This window comes from Papio anubis, chromosome 4 (assembly GCF_008728515.1).
Source record: "Papio anubis isolate 15944 chromosome 4, Panubis1.0, whole genome shotgun sequence".
In the NCBI taxonomy this organism is placed as follows: domain Eukaryota; kingdom Metazoa; phylum Chordata; class Mammalia; order Primates; family Cercopithecidae; genus Papio; species Papio anubis.
The window spans coordinates 69,616,550-69,630,885 of record NC_044979.1 but is presented as its reverse complement, the minus strand read 5'-3'; the positions used below and the strand labels follow the sequence as shown (position 1 = coordinate 69,630,885).

The 14,336-nt window shown below is 36.5% G+C and overlaps 1 protein-coding gene across 11 annotated transcripts in view; it reads right to left on the bottom strand.

The window, feature by feature from the left end:
- Positions 1-3,878: 3,878 nt before the first annotated feature.
- The window catches only part of LOC110742711, a 54,170-nt gene continuing 43,712 nt past the window's right edge, over positions 3,879-14,336 (bottom strand). For 9 of the 11 annotated variants that reach the window (XM_021935296.2, XM_021935295.2, XM_021935294.2 and 6 more), the window contains one exon: positions 14,105-14,222. The gene's annotated coding sequence lies outside the window, so the exon portion shown is untranslated. Of the gene's footprint in view, positions 4,471-14,104; positions 14,223-14,336 lie in introns of those variants that run through there. The other 2 variants (XM_021935297.2, XM_021935293.2) reach the window with 2 other exon arrangements.

The following is a 14,336-nucleotide window of genomic DNA, read 5'->3' as shown; positions in this document are numbered from 1 at the left end:
CTGAGGCAGAAAAATTGCTTGAACCTGGGAGGCAGAGGTTGCAGTGAACCGAGATCACGCCACTGCACTCCAACCTGGTGACAGAGTGAGACTCCATCTCAAAAAAAGAAAAAAAAGTATATGGGAGGCTATTTCGGATATATGTAGGTCATGTGGAAATACATCATCTTATATCAAGGTCTTGAGTATCCAAGGATTTTGGTATCTGAGGGGCATCCTGGAATCAGTTTCCCCATGGATACCTATGGATGACTGTACTTTTCTAAGTGGCTTATTTTTTGGCAGTTGATAGTTTCTTCACTCTGTAAACTAGGAGGGTGCAGCTATGAGGCAGACTGATACTTAGGCAAAATAGGTCTGATAAAGAATAGACTTAGCACCAGATGTAGAACCTCCTCCACACCAGGGAATAGGGAAGGGAATTAGGGCAACTCTCTCACTTGCAGGGATTAAGGGCAACCCCACTGTTTTAGGAAGCAGAGCAGCCCAGACATGAGTCATTCACACAACACCATGAGAAACCTATCAGACATATTCTTTCAGCATGCAAATGACAGAAGCCTTACCCTAAATGGGCTTGAACAAAAACCAAATGAATTAGCTTATATAACTGGAAAGTTCAAGGGTAAGCTCAGCTTTAGGTGTGGCTTATGTGGAAACTCATATGATGTAACCATAACCCAGTTCTCACCATTTCTTGGTTTGCCTTGGTCGTCCTCTATTATCTTGGATTTATTCTAACATAGATTCTACCCTCACAATTGAGATGATTGCCTGAAGCTATGTAACATCTTTAAATCCAGGCAAAAAGGCCCCTCCCCTAGACTCTGCATTATAGAGAGCTCTTCTCCAGGTCAGTCCCTCCCCATGGGACAAAACAGCCTCTGGGGCCAATGGGACATATGCTCCTGGAACCTTCTCACATCCTTTTAGACCATACTCTGGATATCATGGACACAAGGATTCCCTGCCCCAAATCTACAAGCTAGTTCTTGACTTGGAGTAGGTGTAGGTCTCTTCCTCAAGTTCATCCTCTTGAGGATGAGCCAAACTGTCAATGTGTATACCTTTGGGTGCAGGTGTTAGTTGTTTGCAGAGGGTGTAGACGGAATTTGAATGACCAGGCTAGGCTTTCACAAATGATTATGAGTCCTCTTGTTGTGCAGAATTGAGGCAAGAGTGAGAAGGAGATGGGACAACGTGTGAGAAGAATATGTGATCATTCCATCCAGCCATGTTCCAGAGCTGAAATCTAAGGATTCTAAGAACTTGAACCTGACCTTCCAGGTCATTACGAAAGTGTATTGTGTCCACGCAATACACTAGGAGAAAAGAACAGTTGTTTTTAACATTATACTTGAATTTATAATTTTCACATATGTAGGCATATAGTTCTATGTTTAGAATATAGGGCCTCCATTTCTTCACTTGCTATGTGACCTGCAGTGTCAGGGTCAAAACTGCTTAGTTACAAATTTAACCAAAGGTTACTTTTGTACATCATATGAGTTTCCACATACGTCACACCTAAAGCTGAGCTTACCTTTGAACTTTCCAGGTTCAAATTTAACCAAAGAAGAGGGAGCAACTACTCCAGAACTCCCAGGAGAAGTCTTAACATTTTCTCTGATGGGATAATTTAAGGTCACATTCCCACTTCTGAACCAATCACTATGGGAATAAGAATATTTTGAGTCTCAAATTTTATCCCCTAGGGTTTAGGATTGTATTACTTTGTTCTTACACTGCTATAAATACCTGAGACTGGGTAATTTATAGAGAAAAGAGGTTTAATTGGCTCATGGTTCCACAGGCTGTGCAGGAAACATGGCAGCATTTTCTCAGCTTCTGGGGAGACCTCAGGGAACTTAAATCATGGCAGAAGGCAAACAAAGAGCCAGCACTTCAGATGGCTGTAACAGGAGGGAGAGAGAGAAATGGCAGGTACCACACACTTTTAAACAACCAGATCTCACAAGAACTCACCCACTATCACGAGAACAGTACCAAGAGGATGGTACTAAACTATTCATGAGAACCTGTCCCTATGGCTTCATCACTTCTTACCAGGCCCCACCTCCAGCACTGGAGATTACAGTTTAACAGGAGATTTGGTGGAGACACAGATCCAAACTATAACAAGGATGGAGGTCCACCTAGCCTACCCAGACTAAAATTGGGGGAAGATCCCAAACATAAGTTGGGACTGCTGCTGGGAGGAAGAGGAGTGGATTTTTAAGCTCGATGGCCAGGCATAGTGCCGATCAATTTTGTCCGGTATTCAGCTCTATGGTATTGATGTCTTGTTTTATGGAATGGCCTGGAAGGACCTGGTTGATCCCAGGAGGAGAGACATTATTATTAGTTAGGAAAATGAGACTACAGATGGGGCAACTGAGGCAGACACTGTATGCATAGACATGCCAACTAGGGGAAGAGAAGAAGACATGCCAACTAGGGTACAGGAGTGCCCACGTACCCAAGACATACCAGAGATTCCAGGTTTGCCAGAATTAGAGACTCAAGAGAAGAGTCTGGGTGATTCAAGCCATGAATGATGTGTTAAATCTGAAAAGCTTGCAGATAGGCTGAGGAACTTAAGACTAGACAGAAATAGGAGTGGAATTGTGTGTGTGGCTACAGGGCATCCATAGAAAAGACAAAGGCAAAAGAATGAAAATGGGCACTGGCTTTCCCTAACATTACTTCCAAAGAGCAGACTCTGTGTTTGGAGAAGAGCCAGACTCTTGACTGTCATGTTTGCCATGTTAGAAACATTATGATCAAAATAGAGTTTATACACTTTTCAAACTGCATTAGGTGAGAGTATTATTAGTTTTGTTAAAGATTTCCAAATCATGTTTACATTTGCTCTACCATAATTCATAAAATTATAAGCCCTCTGTAAACAAGTGACTTTTATTAATAGTCAAGAGCATTCAATTTACCTCCATTATATAGATCCACTATATCACTTGCTTTTTGTTGTTGTTTTTTTAGAGACAGGGTCTTGCTCTGTCACCGTTGGAGGCTGGAGTGCTGTGGCACTTGTGGCTCACTGCAGGCTACTCCTGGCCTCTGGAGATCCTCCTGCCTTGGCCTCCCAAAGCTCTGGGATTACAGGTATAAGCCAACACATCCAGCCTACCACTTGCTTTTGTTTGTCCATGTTTTCTGCATAATGTTTACACTTCTATTAGCTTTCTGGCTGTAACTTTTAAATTTTGTGTGAAATAGAAGCATAGTACTTTGTATATTATAGGTACTCACCAAACATTATATTTTTATGGAAGAAAGTGAAATGGCCTTTACAAATTTCCCAACTTATATCTTATTAATAGAAATTTGAACCTGGAAGAATATTTGGAGAGCATTGTTGTCCATCTTTTCTCTTCTTCATAGAGGAGAATTCTATCTCAGAGGGTTATTAACTACCTTATATGGGCACCTCAAACACAGAAGCTGGGTTAATGAAGAACCTGAACCTCAGGACACCTGAAAATCATTGCTTCCTATTCTGCCTACACATAAGCCTGGCTTTAGAGATAGACTAAAAAACCACTTCCTTTTTTATCAATAATTTTGAAACATTAATAGTTATTTTATTAAATAGAAAAAAAAAAAGTTCAGATGTGGTGACTCATGCCTGTAATCCCAGCAGTTTGGGAGGCTGAGACACATGGATCACCTGAGGTCAGGAGTTCGAGATCAGCCTGGCCAATATGGTGAAACCCCGTCTCTACTAAAAATACAAAAATTATCCAGGCATGGTAGCAGGCACCTGTAATCCCAGGTATTTGGGAGGCTGAGGCTGGAGAATCACTTGAACTCGGGAGATGGAGGTTGTAGTGAGCCAAGATCGCGTCACTGCACCCCAGCCTGGGTGACAAGAGGGAAACGCCATCTCAATAAATAAATAAATAAATAATCCACTGAGGAAAATGTTTACTTCTGAGGAATTCTCAACAGTGGGATGAGGCCTTGGAGATCATTTAGCTTAAAATCCCACTTGATGCAAGAACCAGCCCCCTCCTTTATTGGCTTTGAAAACAAATGTCAGTAAACTATTGAAAAGTTCAGCAATTCTGAAACACCACCAACAAAACCGGGCCAAGATAAAATGATTTTAAAACACTGGATATAAGGTAACAGTTAGGTAGTAGCAGCAACACCACTGAAAGCAAAAGAGAATAGTCCCTATTAGCTCCTGGCACAAAGAATAAATTCATTTCATCTCATTTAATCTGAAACTTCAAAATCATAAAGTCAGAGTAGTGTGAAAATCACTAACTTATAAAATACCTCAATATGAAGGCATAATGGCCGAAAGAAAAATGAGTGAGGTGAGCTTACCTGGAGTAGCCCATCTCTTCTTTTATATTGTAATAAATATAACAAGAACATTGAGAGTTCCAGCTTAGACTCTGCAGCTCAGCACTTACTCCAGCTTCTTACCAATTATTTTTCACACTATATGAACAGTAAGCACATATTAGCTTGTGATATTTAGAATGCCTAGAAATCTTTTAACAGCATGGCCTCAGGCAACTTTTAAAACTCATATTCCCGGAAATTACACTGACAAATTCATGTTAAGAGCTCACTGATATTTGCGTTCTCTGGATTATATATTTTCGCCAACAAGAAGTATTCAGTAACTTCAGTGAAATGGTTTGTACATTGTGAGAACCATGGAATGATGATAGAGCTGAAGGGTCTTAGATGGATCAAGGAAATAATTTATCCTTCTCATTTCATAGGAAATGTAGGCTCACAACAGTCCTTCAAGGTTACTTGGTTGTCTACTAGCAACTCTAGAATTAGAGAATTTTGTGGTTCAATGACATCATCAAGGACATAGTTTTCAGTTCTGTCCTTAACATATCAGCTTTTCCCATAGACTCACTTATCTCATGATCAGAAAGCAACTACAGCAAATCTGGAAATCACATTCAGACACAATAATGTCCAGCTGAGGAAGAGGAAGGTGTCTTCCTTGTATCTTAAGAGTGGGAGAACCTTTTCTAGGAGCTTCCAGCAGATTTCTCATTTCTGGATGGTCAGAATTGAGTTATGTGTCCTGTCTAGAACAGTGACTGGAAGTAAAGTGAGAATGCCATAGAACAATTAGGATTTATCTACTGAGAATCAGGCCAGTCTCCCTCAAATATATGGCCACATGGAGAAGGGTAGCTACTTAAACAAAATCAGGGGCATTTTAGCACCTGTGTGTAAAGAAATAGATATTGGGTAGCCAACCAAAAGAACCTTCTACATTGTATAAGGGGCCCAAAGCCTTAAGTAACAGCTGAAGATCACTGGGAATAACATTTCAGAAACCTGCAGAGCATTACTCAGCTGTCTCTTGCTCTACTGTGGCTATCGTTTTCTTTTTCTTTCCTGCCTGCCTTATTACTCTCTCCCTCCCTCTCCTTACGCTAAACTGGCCATGAACTGGAATTAGTCTACACCACTTTGAAGGTTCACTGCATGCAAAGAACCCTAATAATACAACTTAATATTTGGGGTGGGAATTATTTGAGCCTTATTACTTTAAAATCAATTCATTGTTTTATGTCTATTTCTAAATCAAATTACTATTTAATATCAAAAGCTCATTTGTGTCTTTCTTTTTATTATGGTAATCAATGATCTTCCACAGAGAAAAGATTTTCCACCGAGTATTGCCACCAAAATACATAAAACTCTCCATTGACGCATGGGTTTTTCTTTGTGTTTACTGTATCTCAAAATACCAATGAATGTATCATTTCCTCCTACTGGTCATTTTATTCTACGGTCAGAATTATATTCTCTCCATTAGTGGGAAGTCTTTTGTTTCCATAAAACACTTCCTATTATAGTTCCTTGTCCCAAAGACCGTATCTCCACCATTGCGATAACTGACAAGGATCAGTTGCTTTGTGTCCCAAAATGTGCTGTAATTATGGAAATCAATGTCATTCTTTAACACAGAAGGAATGTGATGTGAATTGTCAGGAATTATATGAATGTACAGAGGTGATCATAAGGAATAAGGATTTTTTTTTTTAAGGTAGAGTCTCATTCTGTCATCCAGGCTGGAGTACAGTGGTGCGATCTCAGCTCACTGCAACCTCTGCCTCCAGGGTTGAAGTGATTCTCATGACTCAGCCACCCAAGTAGCTGGGATTACAGGTATGTGCCACCATGCCCCAACTAATTTTTTGTATTTTTAGTAGAGATGGGGTTTTGCCATGTTGGCCAGGCCAGTCTTGAACTCCTGGCCTCAAGTGATCCACCCGCCTTGGCCTCCTAAAGTGCTGGGATTACAGAAGGATGATTGGTTTTTAACATAACAAACCTTTATTAAAGATAGGCCAGTTCTTTCACTGACCTAAGAAACACAGGAAAGTACACTGGTTTTTAAGCAAAAAATTCCCTAGTTGAAGTCTCCACTGACATATTTCCTATTTTTGTGGCTTTTTGAAAGTCGTTTCTACATCTTAGTTTTCTTGTTTCTGAAGTTGAAAATGAAAAACAATAGGGTCTCCCTGTAATTTATTGTCTAGTTGGGACATTTTCTGCATATCCCCCTCAGGGAATCTTTTAGACTTTTTGGAGGAGAAAGTTGAGTTGAAGTTAATATATGTATAGAAAAGTGCACATATTTTAAGTGGATGTTTGCAAATCGAGTAAACGATGAAATTAACACCCAGATTTAAAAATCTATTGAACCAGCATTTAGATCAAGAAATAGACTTCTACCAACATTTAAACTGAGATATGTTTGAAAGCGAAAGGTGGCGCTATTTTAACAGCCTGAATGAGACATAAACAACATACAATAAACTGCAAATTTAAGTCACACAGTTTGATGAGTTCTGACATACACCCGTGAAACTGTTGCCACAGTCAAGATGATAAACATATTCACCATCCCTTGTGCCTATTTGTAATCCCTCCTTTCATTCCCTACTTCCTATCTCCAGGCAACCACTGATCTGGTTTCTGTCACTATAGCTTGCCTTATCTAGAATTTTATACAAACAGAATTATACACTATGTCCTTTTTCATTTGACTTCTTTCACACAATTAGAGATTCTTACATGTCATGTGTATCCATAGTTTGGTCCTATTTATTTCTGAGTAGTATTCCTTTGTATAGATATACTATAATTTGTTTATCCATTCTCCTGGTGATGTACATTTGGACTTCCAGTTCTGGGTTATTATAAATAAAGCTTCTATAAACATTCATGGAAAAGTTTTGGTATGGACATATGTAATCATTTTTCTTATGTAAATATCTAGGAGTAGAATGGCTGAGTTACCACTGGTAGCTGTATTTAAGTTTTTGAGAAACTGTCGATTATGCAAAGTGGTTGCACGATTTTAGGTTCTTTACAGAAATGGGTGAAATTAAAATTTCTCTACATCTTTGTCAACAATTGGTATGGACAGTTTTATAAATTTTAGCCATTCTAGTGAGTATCTGAACTTGGTTTTATTTTGCATTTTACTGATGACTAACGATGGTACATATGTTTTCACATGTTTACTTGAGGATGTTGTATTTTTAATTACACTACGACAACAGGCATAAATTGAGACATTCTCATGCAACTTGGGGCATATGGTTACCCAAAGAAGAATGAAGGAGGTGAAGGAAGAAGGATATGGAGAAAGAAAAAAGCCTAACTCATTGAATTATAATGTGACAATGCCTTGTTAATATAAAGTTACATAAAATTTTATTCTTTTTATTACATAAGCTAATAATAATAATGTAAGTTTGTTCTTTTATCCTCAAAGGAAAAATATGGTAAAAGTTATATCTTGACTAAGGATCTGAGGGTCAATATTTTAATAGTTAGCAAAATGCTATGTTTATAATTAATATATTCAAAATATACTTATCTTTAAACCAAATGGTATATACTATAAGATATCAGAAAGTATTTACTAAATAGTACAATATAGTAACCATCTTGTAACACTGTACTTAATATGGCTCAATTTTATAAAATATTGTAAATTGTTCTACCATCTAAGTCATTCTAGATTTTCTTTTTTGCCTTAGTGCAACAAATCAGAATGCATGATTATAGAATGCTAAAAGCTCTTTTGGAGATATTTTGCCAGGCATCTTTGAGAAGAAATTTTAGAGAATCAACGACACTTGACTAAGCATTTTTGAAAGATAAGTTTTTTCCTCTGCTCTCCTGTGGCAAAAAAATGTAAAATAAAACAAAAAACCATATTGGCAATTGCAGATGTTTGTAAACATTCCATTAATTTTTTTCTGTTTTAATTATCTTTTAAGATGAAATAATCTCTGTCTATAGGCTAGAGCAGCAAGTCTATGCAAGAGAATATGAAAACATCCTTCCTTCTAGTAGAATATGTATCCATAGTGCATGATGTCCACTGAGGTTTTGTAATATTTTTACATGCAATGTTGCTATTGCAATTATTATCAACAACCTATAATGTTTTGCACACAGTAGGCTTTCAACTGCTGTTAGGATTCAACATGGGACATAAAGCCTAAGAATGGAACCAGATTCCCTAGGGTTTCAGTATTTGATTTCTAGATGACTAGAAGACTGTCCTTAATATAATCTATGTGTTTTGGGATTTTTTTATGGTGATGAACAAAGTAAACATTTGAGCTGGAAATCACTGGAAGTATTCGAACCAAACAAAAGGGTAATAAAAAGTAGACCTATCCTTAACTTTAAAACCAAGCATGGGTTCCTCTGGTTGATGGGTGTGTAGTTGAGAAAGCATTTTTTCTCCAAAACTATTCAGTTTCACTGACAGCGAAGTCTTTTTTGGCACAACAACCAATTATTGAATGATTTTATACATATTCAAAGGAAAAGGTTGAGCTGCTATCTCACAAAGAAGCAGCTTCTTATGAGACAAAAGCTGTGTCTTGAAATCCTATTTCCACTCTGAAAATCATATAATCTTGGGCAGTTTATTTTGCCTTGTTTTAAAATTTTCTTATCTATAAAATAAACGTGCTAGTATCTGTCTATCTCAAATGATTCATTTAAAAAATGAGAAAACCACCATTTTCTTGAAGTAACTTGTCATGATCACCAATAACAATGTCAAAGTTGAACTAAGGACACTAAGTTGAACTAAGGACACTAAGTTGAACTAAGGTTTCCTAAATCTAAAACTCAATCTTCTATTCCAAATATATCACTCAATCACCTGAGGTACGACATGCTAGCAGCTGTTATTAAATAGGTCATTTTTGATCCCTCACCAGATGGTAGCTTGGGTGTAAACACCACCCAAAATTCTGGTTAGAATGGTGACTATCTCTGAAATTAGGCTCCTTTCTCTTCTAAATTTACTTTGTTCCCTCTGTCCAAAGCTCACCTTTTCTGGATTTTCTTGATTCAGCATTATTTATGCAACTGAAGAGTTTCCAGTAACTCAACAAAGCTAAGAAGTGTCTCCCTGGTAAGAACCAAAAAGAATGGTACCTGGTGGGAAGTAAGGTTTTTGGCCAGACTGTTGCTGGGTAGATAGAAGGGCCTTAGGAAGAATTCATCAGAGTCAGTTTTAATTTATATGCTGTTCACTTTAAATCCTAATATGGATATAATGGACTCAGAAGTATAAATGAAAATCACAAAATGGCAGTGCTTCATGGGTTGCCAGTACTTCCAAATGTTTGCTATGCTTTCAAAAAAGCCCTATGTTTTTTGAACAACTGCTGAAGCCATTTCAGATTTTTCTTTTTAAATTGTTATCATAGTCAGTTTGGCCCCTCCTTTTCCTTGCGGCATTTTCATTTTTCCTCTCCCATGCACACAACTAGTTCTTTATAGCCTAGCTCTGACTTTGACCAAAACTGGGTGCTCTAAAACAATCAATTACCTGTTCATCACATATGGCTCTCAATGCCTTTCTGCTATTTCAAAAACAAATTCTTTGTTTCCATTTCTCAGTCTTCCTTACAGAATGATGAACTGCCACCATGAAGATGTACATCTTTTAAATGTTCTGTAGATTGTTAAGGATATTGCAAAGGAAGAGGTCCAAAGACATTTTAAATAATATTATCAATGCCAAAATAAGTGAATAATGTCCAATAGTGAACACTCTCAAGGGGAAAAATTACTTTTGGTACTTCATTTTAGTATGTTAAAAGATGAGCCAAATTAAATTACAGCTATACTTTATACATGTATAAACCCCATGCATGGGTTTGGGTGTATATAATCATAAAATCTCCTGCATATTTTTAAAATGAAAATTAAAACTGAAAGGAAGCAGAAGAAAAATCAGCATGTAAAATGCCATGGAGGGAAACACCTGCTGGGAAAACATAAATGTGAAAAAGATCTAACAGGCTTCCTTCATAATTTTACCCAGAAAAGTGGTAATATTTAGAAATAAAAATGTGAAAATGCAGTAGCATTTCAATGTTTTTAACACATTTATAAAAGGCTCGGCTCCATGGTCAACATATCGAGAATCTAAAAACCTGTAATAAACTTTTGTTTTTTAATACCAATTTCAAAATGCATTTATTTTGGTTGTTTTATTTTAATTAGTGAAATTTTAGGAATAAATTTTAATGTTATTAACTTTAAATTTTATGTCTTTATGATGTAATACTCCCAAAGATGGCATTTACATTTTAGCCAGATGCTTCGTTTTGTTGCATATCACTGAAAACTCAGAAATCATAAATGTACTCACCTTTTACTCCTAAAACATGCACACAGGCACTCTTTAATAATTCAAGGACCTTTCTATAATAATGAAGTCATACTGATGAACTCAGTAGGAAAATACTAATATGGTTAAACAAAGCTTAAATAATTCATTGTAGAAATGAGGCATAATAGAGCAAGAAAAATAAATTCTAGCTGCTCAAAATATTTTACTTCTTCTTACGCCAATGCATATTTCTTAAATCATAGTGACAGTTTTTCCTCTCTTTTGTTGAAGTACATGACAGCTATTCATATACTGGAGCAGGTGCAAAAGATAAATGCTTTCCTATTAAAGTCAAGAATGTCAGCATTCTATATGCAATGATGGGCAGACCTCCATCATTTTTGCATAAGTTATCTCCTGGGAAAGCTATCACTAGACCTTATTACTACACTAGCAACTTATTCTCATCTCAAATTATTTTTCTTCAAAGGCAGTCAGCTGATTTGCACTTTACTTTCTTAGATTCACTGATTGATAGGTGATAAAAGAAAAAAGTCACCCAAAACACACAAAAAAAGTTATTAATAATTTCATTTAACACCACAAAAAAATCCAAAATTTAATCATTTGGATATAGTATTGTGCATTTTGTAATTAGGATGTATCAATAATTACTAAATATGGCTATATAAAAGAATATTTAAAAACTGGAAAAACTAAATAATTTTTGTAAATAGAATTGTGGTAGATTCTAAAAGGAATTCATTAGAGCCAGTCATGAAGAAATTAATTTAAAAACTTCTATTGTAATGGAAAAAGTTCTTACTGTGGCTTAATGTTTTTCCTTTATTTTACTTAAAGATGATTATGCATTTTTCAGATGATTAGAAATTAAAGGCCATACTCAGGTTGTGGAATTGAAGGACGATTTTTTTTCATGATTTATTGAGGGTGACATGATATTCTACAGAGGATAACACAGTCTATCTGAATTGTTTTGAGCCAAGAAACCAAATCAGAATTTCCTACAGTGAAAAGAAAAAAAATATGAAACTCTCCCCAAACCATCAATTAATGAGATATTTAAAAGTATGTGAAAATGTCTAAAAATAGGGAATTAAGAAAAACTAGATATACTTTTAATATTCTAAAAGTTAACATGCTTTTGAGATATTAATCACTCTAATAAAAAATAAGATATACTTAAATCTGGCAACGACCTTTTTTTTTTTTTTTGTATATATATTTTAAGAGGCCTCACTTTGTTGCCCAGGTTGGTCTTAAACTACTGGCCTCAAGCAATCCTCCCACCTGGGCCTCCCAAAGTGCTGAGATTACAGGTGTGAGCCACCATGCCTGGCTGGTAATCTTATGAATAGTCAAAATAAGTACAACCTCCAGTTATTCTTCCTAATTTTTCTACATATTAGCATCCCACCTTTATCTAGAATTAGGAGATTAAAGCTCTAACCTGTGGCAAGTTTAATAAAGTTTGAATGTTGTGGCCTCCATCTGTCTGTTCACCATATCTTAGTGCCAGAATCGTATTTCCAACTGAAGAATGAGACAGACTGGATTTACCCAGCGTGCATAACCCCCAGGAATGCTACTGAAAAAGACTATCACCAAGATAACCACAAAGGCAAACTGATAGTACTATAAGACATCCTCCATTCACAGTGAGGTTCAGCATCCACTCTTAAGTGAGGACAAACTCCCGGAAACAACCAAGGGGAAACTTGAGACAGGAGAAACAAACTTAGTTATCTAGATGGCCTTACTTAATGGGGGCAAAGACAGAGGAAGTTCTGAGATTCTGGTGGAACAAAAGAGATCACTTATTTCCACATTGCTATTTCAGCTCCTTAACCAAAGTCAAAATTTCTGTCTAGTAGAGAAATCAATCTTTGATCCAATGTAAGATCTGTCTTGCTGGAGTTACAAACTTAGAAAAATTTAGTTTTTCCTAGCTCAAGCAATTCCAGCCTTGATATCTTTAAGGAATACTTTTAATATATATAAAATCCAGCTTCATTCACCACCACTATGAAAGTGGATCACTTTTTTTATTTCAATTTTTAATATCACGTGCCCTGTATGCTCAAGATCACCTGAAGCCATGTTTATTTTATATTAAAGTACTGCAAATAGCAAAAATATAAAATATACTTTTAAATTTTCTTCTTCCAAATTTTCCCTAACAGGTGGAAGTTATGAAAAAGAAGTTGGTGAAACAATTATTAATGAATACATCAGAACATTACTGAATTTTAATGAAGAACTATTGATATTGAAACAAGTCTGGCATAATTTTATTTTATTTTTATTTTTTGTTTCTTTCTTTGAGACGGAGTCTTGCTCTGTCACCCAGGCTGGAGTGCAGCAATGGGATCTTGGCTCACTGCAACCTCCACTTCCCGAGTTCAAGCAATTCTCCTGCCTCAGCCTCCCAGGTAGCTAGGACTACAGGTACCCACTATCACACCTGGCTAATTTTTGTAGTTTTTAGTAGAGATGGAGTTTCACCATGTTGGCCAGGCTGGTCTTGGACTCCTGACCTCAATTGATCTGCCTGCCTCAGTCTCCCAAACTGCTGAGATTACAGGCGTGAACCACCACGCCTGGCCTATTTAAAAAATTATCTAATATTCTCCTTAAATTGTAAAGAGTCTTTATTTCTTTTATTTGGAAAATAAAAACATCTATATATTTTAAAAACGTATTATCAATTCAATCAAGATTTCATCAAAACATTCTAATAATATCAATCATCATCTCAAATGGGAGGCTTTTGAATAGTGGACCATTTTGTGTAATAATACATGTAAACAAAATTAGAACTGATTTTTTTTTTTTTTTTTTTTCCGAGATGGAGTCTTGCTCTGTCACCCAGGCTGGAGTGCAGTGGTATAGTCTTGGCTCACTTCAACCTCCGCCTTCCAGGTTTAAGCAATTCTCCTGCCTCAGCTTCCCGAGTAGCTGGGATTACACACGTGTGCCACCACGCCCAGCTAATTTTTATATTTTTAGTAGAGACGGGGTTTCACAATGTTGGCCAGGCTGGTTTCAAACTCCTGACCATGTGATCTACCCACCTCAGCCTCCCAAAGTGCTGGGATTACAGGCGTGAGCCACCTCCCCCGGCAGAATTGAAGTATTTATTTACTGTCTGGTAACACTGATGAGAAAATAACAATGTCAGACACCATCACAGGGTATACCTCCAATCTTCAAACCATATGTAAATTTATATGTCAGATGCCTGAACATTCTATATTTATACCATTTTATGTTCAAAGAGAATGTACATTTGAAGACTGTGAAATGAGCTAGGAAGAATATTTGAAAAGACAAAAAAATTTTAACTGTAAAATCTTATTTGAAGATATTTTTCAACCCTTATGATTTCAAATTACTGTGCAAGTCATAATGTAAAAGTAATGAAATACTCAAAAAAATGTTTAATAGAATTTAAAATTTTGACTAGGAAATTTGGAAGTTCAGTCATTCTCAAAGAGGCTGTAAGGATGCTTAAAATCCTGAAGGAAGCCTGAAAGAAAAAAGACATATTCATTATTGGAAATATAATACAATGCTAACTCTCAAGTTTCACATTCAGACTAGAAAGCTTAAGTTCAAGGCCATTACACCAATTTTTAGAGAA